Source organism: Hemitrygon akajei, chromosome 4, assembly GCF_048418815.1.
Source record: "Hemitrygon akajei chromosome 4, sHemAka1.3, whole genome shotgun sequence".
NCBI lineage: Eukaryota > Metazoa > Chordata > Chondrichthyes > Myliobatiformes > Dasyatidae > Hemitrygon > Hemitrygon akajei.
Window position 1 is genome coordinate 28,912,199 of NC_133127.1, and position 16,345 is coordinate 28,928,543.

Here is a 16,345-nt window from a genome sequence, read left to right on the forward strand (position 1 = left end):
TGTTGCTCTCTATTTTTTTGTACTACATATTTATTTTTATACATTTCTTATTGGAATGTACAGTATAGTGATTTTTATGTATTGTACTGTACTACTGTTACAAAACAACAAATTTCACAATATATGCCAGTGATAATAGATGATTCTGACTCTGAAGACTGATAGAACATCAGGCATTATAAGATGGTCAGAATAAAATGAAGAGGATTTTTTTCTCTTCTGAAGAGCCTTGGTCTGACCTCTTCTGAAAGGTCTGAGAAGTGGGGGCTGTGCACATCCATCAGAATAATACTGGGGTTTAGGTCATATTATGAGGATATGCTGCATCAACATAGCTTGGGTTCCTCTTGAAAGTAATCTGCTTAAGATGGGGAGGAATTTCTTCAGCCCTAGGATCGTGAATCTGTGGTATCCATTGCCACAGAGGGCTGTGGTGGCCCAGTCACTGGGTGTATTTAAAGAAGAGATTTTTAGATTCTTGATTGGTAATGGAGATTAAGAGATATGGGAGCAGATGGGAGAATGGTGCTGAAAAATAATCAGCCATGATATGACTCGATGGGCTGAATAGCCTGATTCTTCTCTTGTACTTTATAGTCTAAGATGTTTACAATGTGAAAAGGATTCAGTAGGGTGGATAAAGGGAAAGGATAATGTTAACATTGGTATTTGAATACTTGGGAGCAAATTTGTAAATTTCTTTATATACAAAAAAGCTAACAGAAGATGGGTTGTGTGGATACGCCCCCCCCCCCCCCACCCGTTGACAGTGCATGCTGGGACAATTAGGGTATGTAAGATTGAGAATAGTAGATTTCAGGATGTGAGGATATTATGTAATTGGGAGCCAGAGTGAAAGGAAAATAATGAAGGTGGGAGGAAACAGCATTAAAATAACACTCAGCTTTGATCTAAGTGAATACAGATCAGGCTTGGGAGTCTCAATGGCCACCTGCTGCTTCTTTGCCATCTCAGACATTATCTCTCCTCTCTGCCCTCCCATTGAGCAAGAGATGCAGAAGGCTGTAAGTACTTGAACCATCAGGTTAAAGGACAGCTTCTATCCCATTGTTGTAAGACCACTGTATGATACCCTCGTATGATAAGATGGACTCTTGACCTCGTGGTTTCCTTCATTATGTCTTTGTAATTTACTGTCTTTCTCTGTGACACTTTATTCTGCATTTTTATTGTTTTCCCTTCTACAATCTCAATGTACTGTTGTAATGAATGATCTGAGTGGATGGCATGCAAAACAAAGCTTTTCTCTGTAACTTTGAACATGTGAAAATAATAAACCAATTTAGCAATTTTCCAATTTAGTTCTAATGATATTATCACATAATTTGTGTAAATTTAATCTTACTTTTGTTCTGATGTTCTTCAAAATAGGCATAATAATGACTTGATGGTATATTTGGAGGTAGAATAAATCCATTAGTCTGAGTGTGAGCTAACTTGCAGAGGGAACATGCAAGAAAATGGAGAAATTTCTAAAGCAACAAATGGAGCTGTACTGCAAGTTGCAACAAATCACAGCACCGCAACATATTTATGGAGAATTCCTGAGGGAAATTACACTATCGCAGCAAATTGATTTGAGTGCTGCAGCCAATACAGAGGTTGGTATGGAACCTCAGTGTGAAACTAAAATAGTGTTTCAGGGTAAAATGAAGACAGAAAACAGTAACTGTGTATCAACCCAGGCAATGATCAAGAATATTGCAAGAAACTTCTCCTGAGAGTTGGGAGCATCATAATGATCTCTGATCACAACATCTATAAAACATGACAATACTGCATTAAAGCATTGGGAAAATTGGCATAAGATAAACATTTGAAATATGGTACAGTGCTGAAAACCCCTTGAGAATTGACATAAGGCCATAAGACCATAAAACACGAGAGCAGAATTAAGCCATTCGGCCCCTCCAGTCCATTCCACTATTCGATCATGGCTGACTTACTATCCCTCTCAATCCTTTTGACCTGCCTTCTCCCTGTAACCTTTGACTCCCTTACTCTCAGCCTCTGCATTAAAAATATCCAGTGACCTGGCCTACACAACCGTCTGTGGCAATGAATCCACAGATTCATCACCCTTTAGCTAACAAAATTCCTCTTTATCTCTTATCGAAATGGACATTCTTGTATTCTGAGGTTGTGCCCTCTGGTCCTAGACTCGCCCACTATATGTAACATCCACCTTAATAAAAAGCTGTCATTGCAACTGATAAACTCAATGAAATGTGAGCATCGCTGAGAACTAATTGACAAGCAGTGGGGATCTAAATTTTACAAGGGAGAAATAGTGTGGATAAAAGGTCTATAAAATAAATGAAAAAAAGCTGGAAGTATTCAGTAGGTTGAGCAGCATTTGTGGGGAACCATTGTTGATAGGTTTTTGCATTATTCTGCTATCTCTTCAATATTTTCTGTTTTTTAATTTACTGAACTGCTCTCAGGAAATGAAGGATGAAGGAATGTTTTGGAAAATCTCAATTCAATGATTCTTCAAGTCAAATGGAAACCCCACCAAAAGATGCAGCTTAGGCTCTGGAATATGAGCTCCAGATTCCCTGAGAATTACAAACATTATCTCGGCTTTAAATTCATGGGCCTCCTGTCCTCCTTAAAATGTAACTGAGATTTATCAAAATATGACCTCATAGAGACAAGTTATGAAAAAAATACTTGGTGTGATCCGGAGTTGATCAGAAAGCCTGTAGATCATGTCTAAGGTGACTTGGGGGGTCTGCCTCTGTCTTGCCCAAGGGTTGCCCTCTTGGTGACTATCTGTCACCCAATGGCATGTAGTACCTGATGCCTGAGATCACCACCTGAAAACTTCCACTCTAGGGAAGAAGGATTCCAAGGTCTGAGTCCAACCCTGGACCAAGGTAGAGGTTGGCTCTTCTATCCTCCTATTGTAATTACTGCCATTTGCATGAAACAGCAGCCTGGTGCCATGTGAACTCAGTCTCTTGACATATTGGCTCTGAATCTTTAGAAGGACGATTGCAGAAGATTGTCAACATTCTCACCTTGGTCGTGGAGGGAGGGGGTGTTCACAGAGGTGCCAAGTCAGTAGGATCTCTCCAGATGGCAGCATGGCCAATCTTATCCCTGCCATTCCATCATTGCTATTATTCTTGAGGTCACCTGGATGGCCATCTGCTGAAGCTCGTGCTGAGGTCGATGCCAGAACTGTTTATAACCGTTGAGGCCAACCAGGAGAGCGTCTGAATTACCCAGGTCATCAGCAGCCATTCAGCTCACCTGTTGCTGCCATTGGGCTTGGACTGCCTGGTTAATGTGAGCGCAAGGGAAATAGTTCAATATTAATAAGTTCTTTGTTGTGTTCTGATTCATTGCTTTTGATGAACACAAATGGTGACTGAGGTAAGTATGGAGAACTTGAAATAAAAGTTCAATCTTCTTATTGCGCTCTTCTTTGGGAAGAGGTTGAAAGGATTGGGTGCAGAAAATGGATAGCCTGATGGATTCCAAGACACAGACACATCATGTTACAGGGTTGCTCTAGTGTCTGATGGTGTCATCACTGATTAACTGGACTCTGAAAACTTGCACTCATTCCTCAACTACACTTGCTCTGCCTGTGCACAAGTATTGCAGCATGGCCCCTGTCACTAAGCAGTTCTAAAGTTTGAACAAATAAATGGCATTTTTATATAGAAATTGACTAGACAGATAAAAATATTGATCAATTGGTGACTTTGAGATGTAACACTGAGCGTCATAGGAAGTCATTCCTGCCTGTGGCCATCAAACTTTACAACTCCTCCCTCGGAGTGTCAGACACCCCGAGCCAATAGGCTGGTCCTGGACTTATTGCCACTTGGCATGATTAACTTGTTATTATTTAATTATTTATGATTTTATATTGCTATATTTCTTCACTATTCTTGGTTGGTGCGGTTGTAACAAAACCCAATTTCCCTCGGGATCAATAAAGTATGTCTGTCTGTCTGTCAAATTTAAAGATTCCAAAGTCTGCTTCATTTCCTTAGATTCTTGAATGATAAGGTCTAAATGACTCTTGAATTTGTCCATTCTACTGGTTAAAGTCCAGACTGCATCGGCCAACTCATAAATTGCGGCCGCGAGGTCACTGCCCGAGCCATCACTGCGTTGTGCTTCCACAGGCTCAGAGGAACCGTCTGACAAGCAGGCCTCATCATCGCTCCCACATCTCTCAACTGCAGACACCCCCAGGAGTGCAGGGCCAGCAGCACTAGCGCCAGTAGGATTTCCACGATTTGTCCTTTTAACCATTGCTGTTGCTAAAGTTATATGAGAGCCTTATAAACAGGTTGTAAAGAACTTCTTGTATTCAGGGAAGCGCCCAATCAATGACACAACATCATGAGACCCTCTTGGTTTGCCAACTGGCTCTGGCCCCATGTTGTGCAAAGAGAAGCTAAGCTCTTCAAAGACTTCTCTTGCCTTGGTTGACTGCACACTATCTGTAAGCAATCCTTGCCTGCACATTATCTTAACCCTTGCCTTGCTGCAACATCCACAATGCCAACAAAAACTTTAACAAACTACTGTATGTACAGTGGAGAGCATCCTAACTGGCTGCATCAAGGCCTGGTACAGAAACACCACTCATGAAGAATGGAAAAGTCTACAAAGAGTGGTGGATTCAGCCCAGTCCATCACAGGCAAAGTCCTCCCCACCACTGAGCACATTTACGTGGAGTGCTGTCACAAGAAAGCAGCAGCCATCTCCAAGGACCCCATTACCCAGGCTATGTCCTCTTCTCACTACGACCATCGGGCAGGAGGTACAAAAGCCTTAGACCCTACACCATCAGGTTCAGGAACAGTTATTACCCTACAATCATCAGGCTTCTGAACTGGCATGGATAACTTTACTCGCTTCAACTCTGAAATGACTCTACAATCTACAGACTCACATTCAAGGACTCCTTACAATTCATGTTCTCAGTATCTTTCTTTTATTAGTTTCACAATTTGTCTTTTGCACATTGGTTGTTTGTTAGTCTTTGTTTATGTATCATTTTCCGTAAGTTCTATTGTTTTTCTTTATTGTATTGTAAATACCTGCAAGAAAATTAATCTCAAGGTGGAATATGATAACATACACATACTTAGATAATAAATTTTACATTGACTTTGTCTTTGACAATGGCGAATCATTGCTGCTCAGTCAGATGGAAATGAAAGAGGTGGAAATATATTACCCTGCTCCTTCTACTCTTTACCTCCTCATCGTCTTTGAATACCTCTTCATCTTTTCCCACTAGGAAGGCCAGGTACTGCAGAGCATTTCATGATTGGTCAAGGTCATTGAAACTCCAGTCCAAAATCCTAAGGATCTGTTTCTAATAGCAATCAGGCTCTCTGGGGAGTTCAGCTGGTGACTGGGGTTTGGGACATGGACAGAAATGTCAAGATCCTCGAGAAGGTGGCAGTGAGCTGATATCTTGGATGGGAAGAATCAGAAGAGGACCATGTGAAATTGAGAGCATCACAGCAAAAGCAATGACATTGCTGTGTTATGCATGAGCACACGTAGCAGAAACAATGCAGCTGGTGATGCACCAGAAAATAAATGGAGGGCATGGGCCTGAGTCGCATCTGTGCTTATTTGCAAATGTTTAGCATTGAGTTTCAGAAGACTCTTAGTTCAAGTTTATTTAATTTACACATTACTATTTCACCCACTTTTAACCCTGGAGTTACTGAGTTTACAATAAATACTTCTGATGGGCCTCCGAAATAATGAGTTATCTGGTTTAGTGCATGTGAAGGAATGGTCAAAGGGATGTCCAGATCTCACTTCGTTTTCTAATCTTTTGGTAAAATGGTCAAATAGAAAGATTTTGAACCAATTTCAGTATTATGAATTGTTTCCTCAGAATGGAACCAGGTAGAAAGTGGCAACCATAGAAGTTTAGGTTGCAGAAGTAAATTAGCTCTTAAATTTAAAAAGAAAATGAAAACTGTAAACTAAGAAGGATTGCTGGTTAAAAGGTTTCATCTTGTAATGAACCATTTCAGATGTATAATCACCTGTTATGAGAGGCTTCAACAGTGTGATTTTAAAATCTCTAAGCAAAATGGTTACTAAAGAGAGCTTCTTGTAGTTCTACCAAGTCAGAGATTAATTTCCCCAGCTTTGATATACAATTGAAAGTTCAGTTTAATCTCCAGTGGATAACTTCAATAGACACACAACAAAAAGTCTGGTGTTTGCAGATAACAACATCGGATGTGAAATTACCCAGTCTTCAGCATCATCTCCTTGAAAACATTTTGCAATTTATGCCTGATTGGGAATGACAAAAACAATTAACTAAATTGTTTTCATATGAATGTCCTGATTATATTATGTGAAATCAGGAACTTATCTGTTTGGTTTTTCCTCAGACTGAGCTTTTATTTGTCACGGTGTCAGGGAATTGCAAACTGAGGTCAGGTTACCATAACTATTAATCCAAAGATTATGAAGGTTAATGCTTTTAACTTGCATGCAGATAGTTTGAAGTTGAGAACCAACTTTCAAACTACTTCTCCCCTCCCCCTTCTTTTCTTTTCCATTCCCTATTCTGGTCCCCCTCTTATCCCTTCTTTTCTCCTCATCTGCCCATCACCTTCTCCCTTCACTTTCTCCCTTCATTCACTCTCCTCTCTTATCAGATTCCTTTCTCAGCCCTTTGCTCCTTCCACCCATCAGCTCCCAGCTTCTTACTTCATCCCCTCTTCCCTCACCACCTACCGTCCCACTCACCTGACTTCATCCTCCAGCATGTACTCTTTCCCCTTCCCCCACTGTCTTATTCTGGTTTCTTCCCCCTTCCTCATGATGGGTATTGGCCCAAAACATTGACTCTTTATTCCTCTCCATAGATGCTACCTGACCTGCTGAGTTCCTCCAGAATTTTGTTTGTGTTACTAATTATTGTCACATGTAACTTACAGGCACTAATTGGTTTTGAAAAGACAAGAACGGCTTCACAAGCAAGCATCAGTGTCTATGTAGGGAGCATGATATGGACACACAGCAGGAGGCCTTTTAAAAGATCTGCTATGGAAATTGACAATGCTTTTGACAGGAGGACTGCCTATGAGCAAAAAGGGAAACTGCTGGAGGAACTCAGTGGGCTCAGCAGTATCTGTGGTGGGAAAGGGATGGTCGGCATTTTGAGTCTGAGAGTTATAGAGCCAGTATAAAGAGGTGAGAGAGGGGCAAAACGGAAGCTGGTAGATGATAAGGTGTCCAGATATGATGGAAGTAATGGGCAGATGGGAGGGGAGCGTTTGAGACAGAGGCTGGTAGGTGATAATGGAAGACGGTTAAGCCAAAAGAAATTGGGCAGATGGACACAGATGTGAGAAGGAGAGAATAAGAAGAGCCAGATTTGGTGCAGAGGTGCAGATCTGGACAGAACCTAATGAGGGAGCAAATAGGAAAGGTAGATCAAGGGCAAAAAAAAAAACAGGTAGGTGATGAGCAGATGGAACCATTGGGCAGAGGATAACAAATCTAGTTAATAAGGGATGGTGAAGTGAAAAGAGAGAGAGAGAGAGCCTGGGGTGGGACAGTAGGAGAGGGAAAGGTTACCTTCAGTTGGATAATTCAGTGTTTATTCCATTGGGTTATAGGATACCCAAGAGCAACGTGAGATGTTGTTCTTTTAGTCTGATTTGTCCTCAGCCTGGCAATGGAGGAAGTCAAGGACAGATAGGTGGGGGAATGGGAAAGGGAGTTGAAATGGTTAGAAACCAGGAGTTTAGCATGTCTTGAATCCTGATGCTTTTGGCTCTTCAGAAGTCAAGAATGAGACATAAAACTTGCTAATTATGGCCATTTTATTAAATGTTACAAGAGCAAAGAATGAAAAAGAGGGAACTGAGAGAACAAGTGACTAAAGAAAAAGCTGTTGTGGTTGTGTCGTACTTAGACTAGATAAAACAGATTTTAAATGATGACAATTAACCCATAAAATAGCCAGATTCAAGTAACGTGACACCTGCTACGGAAAAATAAGTTTCTAGAAAAAAATCCAAAAGCAACTGTACTTGAATGACTGGAAAATTCACTGAACCATTACATGTATATACGGGATTATATAAAAATATAAGCAAATTTAGGAAAGTTAAGTCAAAGTCAAATTTATTATCACAGTACGTACATATGTGTTACCATATACTATCTTGAGATTCATTTTCTTGCAGGCATATACAGTAGGATTTATGAAAACCTATACAGAAGCAAAGACTAACAAAAAAATCAATGGTAAATGACAAGAAAAATATCAATTCTACATTCGAATCAACAGACGGCTTTTGCAGATAGAGTGCAGGCATCCACAAAACGGTCAACTGGTCTGTAATTGATGTTGCTGATCTAGAGAAGGGCACATTGAGAGCATTAAGTGTGAAAGACTGGGTTGGAGGAGGTGCATGGGAGTCTATGCCTCTCCTGAAAAGGCTGATTAGGTCCCTGGGTAGTGGTGAGGGAGCAGGTGTAGGGACAAACTTTGCCCTCCCGCAGTCACGGGGGAAAGTGCCTCGGAAGGGAAAGGGATGGGTGGGGAGGGATGAGCAGAATAGGGTATCACAGAGAGTGTTACCTGCAGGAACCAGAAAGGGGTGGAAAGGGAAAGATGCAGATGATGGTGGAATCCCTTTGCAGCAGGTGGAAATGGTGGAGGTGGAAGGCTGGTGGAGTGAAAAATGAGGACGAGGCGAATTCTATCTCTGTTCTGCCTGAGGAATGGTGGGGGGGATGAGAACAATCATCCAGGAAATGGGGGAAATGTGACTGAGGACTCAATGAATTATGCTCGTGGGGACATTGTGACAATACTTAACTCCCAACAGATGTGCTCCCATTGCTGGTGTATCCTTCTGTGGAAACGTGTTCAAATCTAAAGTATTGAGGTAAAGTCACCCATTGAAGCTATTGAAATTATACTTAATCATCTGTTATTTTATTCGTAATTAAAATGTTTAAAAATATGTAGTATTTTAAGATTTAGAGATTTATCCACTAGGTCTGCCCTGTTCTTGCCTTTTTGTAAAGGTTATGCGTCAAACCAGTACCTTGTAAAGAATTTATTGACAGTCAATAGGCCTTCGTCATTAGTTTCTCACAAGGTATCATATTTCACCCTGCCTCTGTCCTTAACTCCTGACCACACATAAAAACTTCCCATTAAAGTTCATCAGCTGGCAAACATGAGTTTTCAGAAAATGTTGGAGGAACTCAGCAGGTCAGGAAACATCCATGGAAATGAACAGTCTACATTTCAGGCTGAGACCCTTCCCATCTTCATTGCTGTGGATGCTGCCTGACCTGCTAGGTTCCTCCTGTATTTTGTGTTCTTGCTTTGGATTTCCAGCAACAGCACAATTTCTCATGTTTATGAGTGTTCACAGTTCAGGAATACAAAGGCAAATTCTGTGGCCTGTTTATTTGCTTCATAGCTTAGACAGGTTAACAGTTTGTGGAACAGGGGATTAGATCTAGAATTTATTTAAATCTTACATCCATCCCACAATGGGAGGAAATGTAAAAATCTTTGTGTTATGATTCCATTGCAATGTACAGACGTGTGAATTTAATGGCTTGTAGAAAGAAGCTGTCCCGTAGCCTGTTAGTCCTGGCATTAATGCTGCGGTTGTGTTTGCCAGACAGAAGCAGCTGAAACAGTTTATGGCCGGGAAGACCGGTGTCCCCGATGATCTTTCAGCCTTCTTTCTGTTGCTATAAATGTCCTCAATGGAAGGAAGTTCACGTCCACAGATGTATTAGGTTGTCTGTACCACTCTGTGCAGTGCCTAGCAATCAAGGTTGAGGCAGTTCCCGTACCAGTGGTGATATGGCCAGTCAGTATGTTCTCAGTGGTGCCCCTGTAGAAGGTCTTGAGGATTTGGGGGCTCATGCCGAACTTCTTCAGTCATCTGAGGAGGAAGAGATGCTGTTGTGCTTTTTTTGCCACAAAGCCAGTGTGTACAGTCCAGGTGAGATCATTGGTGATGTGTATACCAAAGAACTTGAAACAAGTCACCCTCCCAACTGCAGACCCATTGATGTTGATCAGGCCGAGCCTGTCTCTGTTCCTCCCATAATCCACAATCAGCTCTTTTGTTTTTTGAACATTGAGGGATTACTCCCAGTCTGTGCATCCAAACCCCATCTTACACAATTTAAAAAACAAAATTTTTGTTCTGCCGAGGACCCCAGCAAGACTATTTATAAATACATAAATTGTAAATGCATTGATTTTAGAGTCAGAGAGATACAGCATGGCTGACATCTACTAAATTCATGCTGACATTCACCCTTCCATTTAGACTAATCCAACATTATTCTCAGTTTTTATTCTCCCTAAATTTTCATCAACTAGAAGCGAATACAATAATATAAAAGCAAGGATGAAATTCTGAAGCTTTATTAGGCATTGGTCAGACTTCATTTGGAGTATTGTGAGCGGTTTTGGGTCCCTTATCTGGAAAAGCATGTGCTGGCATTGGAGAGGGTCATGAGGAACTTCACAAGAATGATCTTGATGGCTTTGTGTTTGATGGCTCTAGGCCATTCTTGCTGAAGTTTAGAAGAATGGAGGTTGATCTTATTAAAAGCTATCGAATATAGAAAGGATTAGATAGAGTGGACATGGGAAGGATATTTTCAATAAGGGAGAGTCTAGGACCAAGAAGTACAGCTTCAGAATACAAGGTTGTCCCTTTAGAACAGAGACGAGGAGGTTTTTTTTATATAGCCAGAGGGTGGTGAATGTGTGGATTTTGTTGCCTCAGACAGCTGCAGAGGCTATGTCATTGTGTATATTTAATGAAAAGGTTGATACAGCAGGTTCTTAATTTGTTAGAGCAGCTAAACACAGAATTTCCCAAATTGTACTGTCATTGAGCTTGTGGAAATAGTGTGTCCTTTCCAATATTCTTTGGCAAGGAATTCCAGGAATGGTATAAGGAAACCAGAAGATGTATCACTAGCCAGGTCTGTACTGAAGCAAGTCATCTCTGCTGGCATAAATCCAGGTAAAATTTACAAACTAACTGGATGCTTTAAAAGTTACAGGCACATTGGATACTCTATTTTTTTTTTAAAGATGGCATGTGAAATTTCTCAAGATGCTAAGGAAATTTGATTTGTTGACCCATTGACCCTCATCATTTGTTTTTAATGCACCATAGAAAGCATCCTACCTGGATGCATAGTGGCTGGGTATGGCAATCTCTCTGCATTTGACTGCAGGAAACTGCAGAGAATTGCCAGTCTAGCTTAGCACATCACACCAGCCTCCCTTCCATGGTCACTATCTGTATTTCTCACTGCCTCAGTAAAGTAGCCAGTCTAATCAAAGACCCCACCTACCCTGAACATTCTCTCTTCCCCACTCTTCCATCAGGCAGAAGATGCAAAAGCCCAAAAACACCAGGCTCAAGGGGAGCTTCTACCCTTTTTGTCTAACTTATCACTCTAAGGAACTATTTAATAGTCTTTTATAAATATTTCCCTAGTATGATAGGTTGGACTCTTGACCTCACAATCTACCTTACTATGAGTTTGCATCTCTCTATTTACCTGCTCTGCACTTCCACTTTATTCTACACCTGTTATTGTTTTACCTTGTACTGCCTTGATGTACCATGTAATGATCTGTGTGAACGATAAACTTTTCACTGTACCTGGGTACCTGTGACAATATTAGACCAGAATAACACACACACACAATGCTGGAGGAACTCAACAGGTCAGGCAGCATCTATGGAGAGGAATAAGAGTTGGTGTTTTGGGGCAAGACCCTTCATCCCTTGAGTAGGAGATAGAAATGAGAAGTAAGGGTTAAGGGGACAATGAGGCTAGTAGCAGTGAATGGGGGATCTCCAGAGTTGATGAGGTTGACATTGACTTGATGCTCCTGAAGCCCAAAATATCAACTCTTTATTCAACTCCATAGATGCTACCTGACCTGCTGAGTTCCTCCAGTATTTTGTGTGTGTGTGTGTGTGTTACTCTGGATTTCCAGCATATGCAGAATCTCATGTATCAATAATAAACCAGTTCCAATTCCGATTCCATTAATGGTCACTTATAAACACGTGATTTCAAGGCAAGAAAGTCTTCTTCAGTATTCACCAGGGAAAAAAGACCTTGGCAATAATGGGGATGACTTACAGCGGACTGAAATGCTTGAGCATATAGACATTAAGAAAGAGGATGTGTTGGAACTTTTGAAAAGCATTAAGTTAGGTAAGTCACTGGGACCGGATGAGATATACACCAGGCTACTGTTGGAAGTGACGGAGGAGATTGTCAAGCTTGTGATGATCTTTGTGGCATCAATAGGGATGGGAGAAGTACTGGAGGATTGGAGGGTTGCAAATATTGTTTCCTTGTTCAAGAAAGGGAGTAGAGATAAACCAGGAAATTATAGACCAGTGAGTCTGACTTCAGTGGTGGACAAGTTGTTGGAGAAGATCCTGAGAAGCAGGATTTATGAGCATTTGGAGAGAAACAATCTGATTAGAGATAGTTAGCATGGCTTTGTCAAGGGCAGGTCATGCCTTACAAGCCTGATACAATCCTTTGAGGGTGTAACAAAACACATTGATGAAGGTAGAGCTGTGGATGTAGTGTATATGGATTTCAGTAAGGCATTTGGTAAGGTTCCCCATGCAAGGCTCCTTCAGAAAGTAAGTAGGCATGGGGTCCAAGGAGACCTTGCTTTGTGGATCCAGAATTGGCTTGCCCACAGAAGGCAAAGGGTGGTTGTAGATGATTTGTATGCTACAAGGAGATTGGTGAACAGTGATGTTCCTCAAGGATCTGTTCTGGGATCACTACTCTTCGTGATTTTTATAAATGACCTGAATGTGGAGGATCAGGAAGATCTTGGGGTATATGTCCTTCGGACACTCAAAGCTGCTGCGCAGGTTGACAGGGTTGTTAAGAAGGCGTATGGTGTGTTGGCATTCATCAACTGTGGGATTGAGTTCAAGAGCTGTGAGGTAATGTTACCGCTATATAAGACCTTGGTCAGACCCCACTGTTCAGTTCTGGTCACCTCATTACAGGAAGGATGTGGATACTATAGAGTGAGTGCAGAGAAGATTTAAAAGGATGCTGCCTGGATTGGAGGGTGTAATTTAGGAGAATAGGTTGAGTGAACTTAGCCATTTCTCCTTGGAGCAACGGAGGATGAGAGGTGACCTGATAGAAGTGTATAAAATGATGAGGAGCATTGGTCGTGTGGACAGCTAGAGGCTTTCTCCTAGGGCTGAAATGGCTAACACAAAGGGGCACAGTTTTAAGGTGCTTGGAAGTAGGTACAGAGGAGATGTCAGGGGTAAGTTTTTTATGCAGAGACCGGTGAGTGTGTGAAATGGGCTGCCGGTGGCGGTGGTGGAGGCAAATACAATAGAGTCTTTTAAGAGACTCTTGGATATGTACATCGAGCTTAGAAAAATAGAGGGCTTTGGGTAACCCTAGGTAATTTCTAAAGTAAATACATGTTCGGCACAGCATTGTGGGCCGAAGGGCCTGTATTATGCTGTAGGTTTTCTATGTTTCTGTGTTCCTATTAAATCTTGAGCAACACACCCAGAATGCTGGAGGAAAATAGAGGGCTATGTGCTATGGAAATTCTAGGCAATTTCTAGAGTTGGTTGCATGGTCAGCACAACATTGTGGGCCGAATGGCCTGTAATGTTCTGTAGATTTCTATGTTCTAAGGGCATTATCCCACAATGGGAAACATCTTCTCCACATCCACCCTGTTGAAACCCCTGGGGATCATATATGCTTCAATAACGACCTTACAGTTTAAAAACTCCACCTGATGCCATGTGCAAAGGTGATAGAAGTGCATTCTTGATGTGCAAACCATAAACTCACAAAGAGAGGAGAAGCTGCTGCATTCTGGTTTTCACCAAAACGTGCCTCAACAACATGCCCAACTCAGTGCTTCAACTCGATGGGATGACTCTGTTCCACTCAGACAGAAATCCAAAAGAGGTGGAATCTGTGGGGACATTAACAAAGAATGGTGCACAAGCTCATCTGTGGTTAGCAGTCACAGCTCTGGGGAAGTTGAACATCTTATAAAAAAAATGCCTGCCATATTACCTGCTCAGGGAATTTACAGATGGTCTTTTCATAATTGCAGGAGACTTCAATTATGTTAACTTGCAGGACATTTTACCCAAATTCCGCCAACACGTCACCGTGGCCACTAGGGAAACAAACAGACTGGACCATGTTTACACAAATGTATGTGGTACTTTCCACACACTCATCTTGATCTCTCTGACCACATCTCCATAATGTTAATCCCAGCAGATCAACCACTGCTGAAAATGGAGAAACCAGTCAAGACAACCTTCACTGTATGGCCTAATGAGGCAATCTCTGTGCTTCAGTACTGTTTTGGACAGATTAATTTCCAGGTGTTCAAGGAGGCCACCACAAACAGAGAAGGCACAGATCTCGAGGAATATGCTTCATCTGTCATCAGTACATCAGTAAGTGTGTAGACAATATTGCTACCTCAAGAATAGTCATCTTACGGCCCAACTAGAAGCCCTGACTGAAAGCTGAGCTGTGCTCCCTACTGGAAGCCTGGGATGCTGCCTTCAAGTCTGCTAACAGACCAGCCCTCAGTGCAGCCAGGAGAAATCTCTTCCTGGACATCAAGAGGGTTAAGACCACCTTTGTTCAAAAAACAAATTCAGGAGCACCTATCCAATAACAATTCCATTGTAGGTGGCTGAGAATCAAGGGCATTACTGATTATGCAAGGAAAAACAACATCAACTGTATCAACAACACACACAAAATGCTGGTGGAACACAGCAGGCCAGGCAGCATCTATAGGGAGAAGCGCTGTCGACGTTTCGGGCCGAGACCCATGTGTTGTTGTTTGAATTTCCAGCATCTGCAGATTTCCTCGTATCAACTCTATCAGTGATGATTCCTCCCTGATGCTCTAAACAAATTTTATACACGCTTTGAGGCTTGCAACATAATGCCAGTCATGAAAGCTATCCCTCTCCCAGGTGAGTAGCCACCCGTCTGTAACAGCAGCAGATATAAGAAGGACTCTGCAGAGTCAACCCTCGTAACGCAGCCGGGCCTGACTACATCCCAGGCCAAGTACATCCTCAACACATCACTCATTCAGGCTGGTGCCCCCACATGCTTCAAATCAGCCAACATCATCCCTGTACTGAAGGACGCTACACCTTCAGAACTAAATACCTACTACCCATTGGCACTGACGCTAATCGTCATGCAGTGCTTTGAATGGCTGGTAATGGCGCATATCAGAAATTCCATTCCTGCCACACTGGACACTCACCAATACATTTACTGACAGAACCGTTCCATGACAGATGCCATAGCACCTGGCCCTGACACACCTAGAAAACAGGGAGACTTATGCAAGAATGCTGTTTCTGGATTTCAGTTTGGCATTCGACACTATTGTCCCACAGATTTTGGTGACTAAACTCCAAATCCTTGGTCTACACACACTACTCAGCCTCAAACCTCAGATGGTCACGATGCACAACTGCTCCTCTCTCCCTAGCATGACATGACAGTGGTGAGGGTCATCACTAACAACAATAAGGCAGCCTACAAAGAGGAGATGAAGAGCTCGAGGTGTGGTGCTAGGAAAATAACCTCCCCTTCCTCATTGCTGACAAGACAAAGGAGATGGTTATTGACTTTAGAAGAACTCACACCATTCACACCCCTTTCTGCATCGGCAGTACAGCAGGTGAATGTGTGAACAATTTCAGCATGCATCTTGCATAATCTATCATGATCCCAGAACACACCATACACAATTAGGAAAGCTCACCAACTTTCTGAGGAGGCTGAAGAGAGCTGAGCTACGTACATCTACACTCACGTCATCCTAACAAGCTGCATCACCACATGGGACGGAAACAGCACTGCGGTGGACAGGAAAACTCCACAACAGTTAGTCAAGTCAAGTCAAGTCACTTTTATTGTCATTTCGACCATAACTGCTGGTACAGTACATAGCAAAAACGAGACAACGTTTTTCAGGACCATGGTGTTACATGACACATTACAAAAAACTAGACTGAACTACAAAAAAAGAGAAAAAACACACAACAACTAAACTAGACTACAGACCTACCCAGGACTGCATAAAGTGCACAAAAGAGTGCAGGCATTACAATAAATAATAAACAAGACAATTGGGCAAGGTGTCAGGCCAGGTGCTGGGTATTGAGGAGTCTGATGGCTTGGGGGAAGAAACTGTTACATAGTCTGGTCGTGAGAACC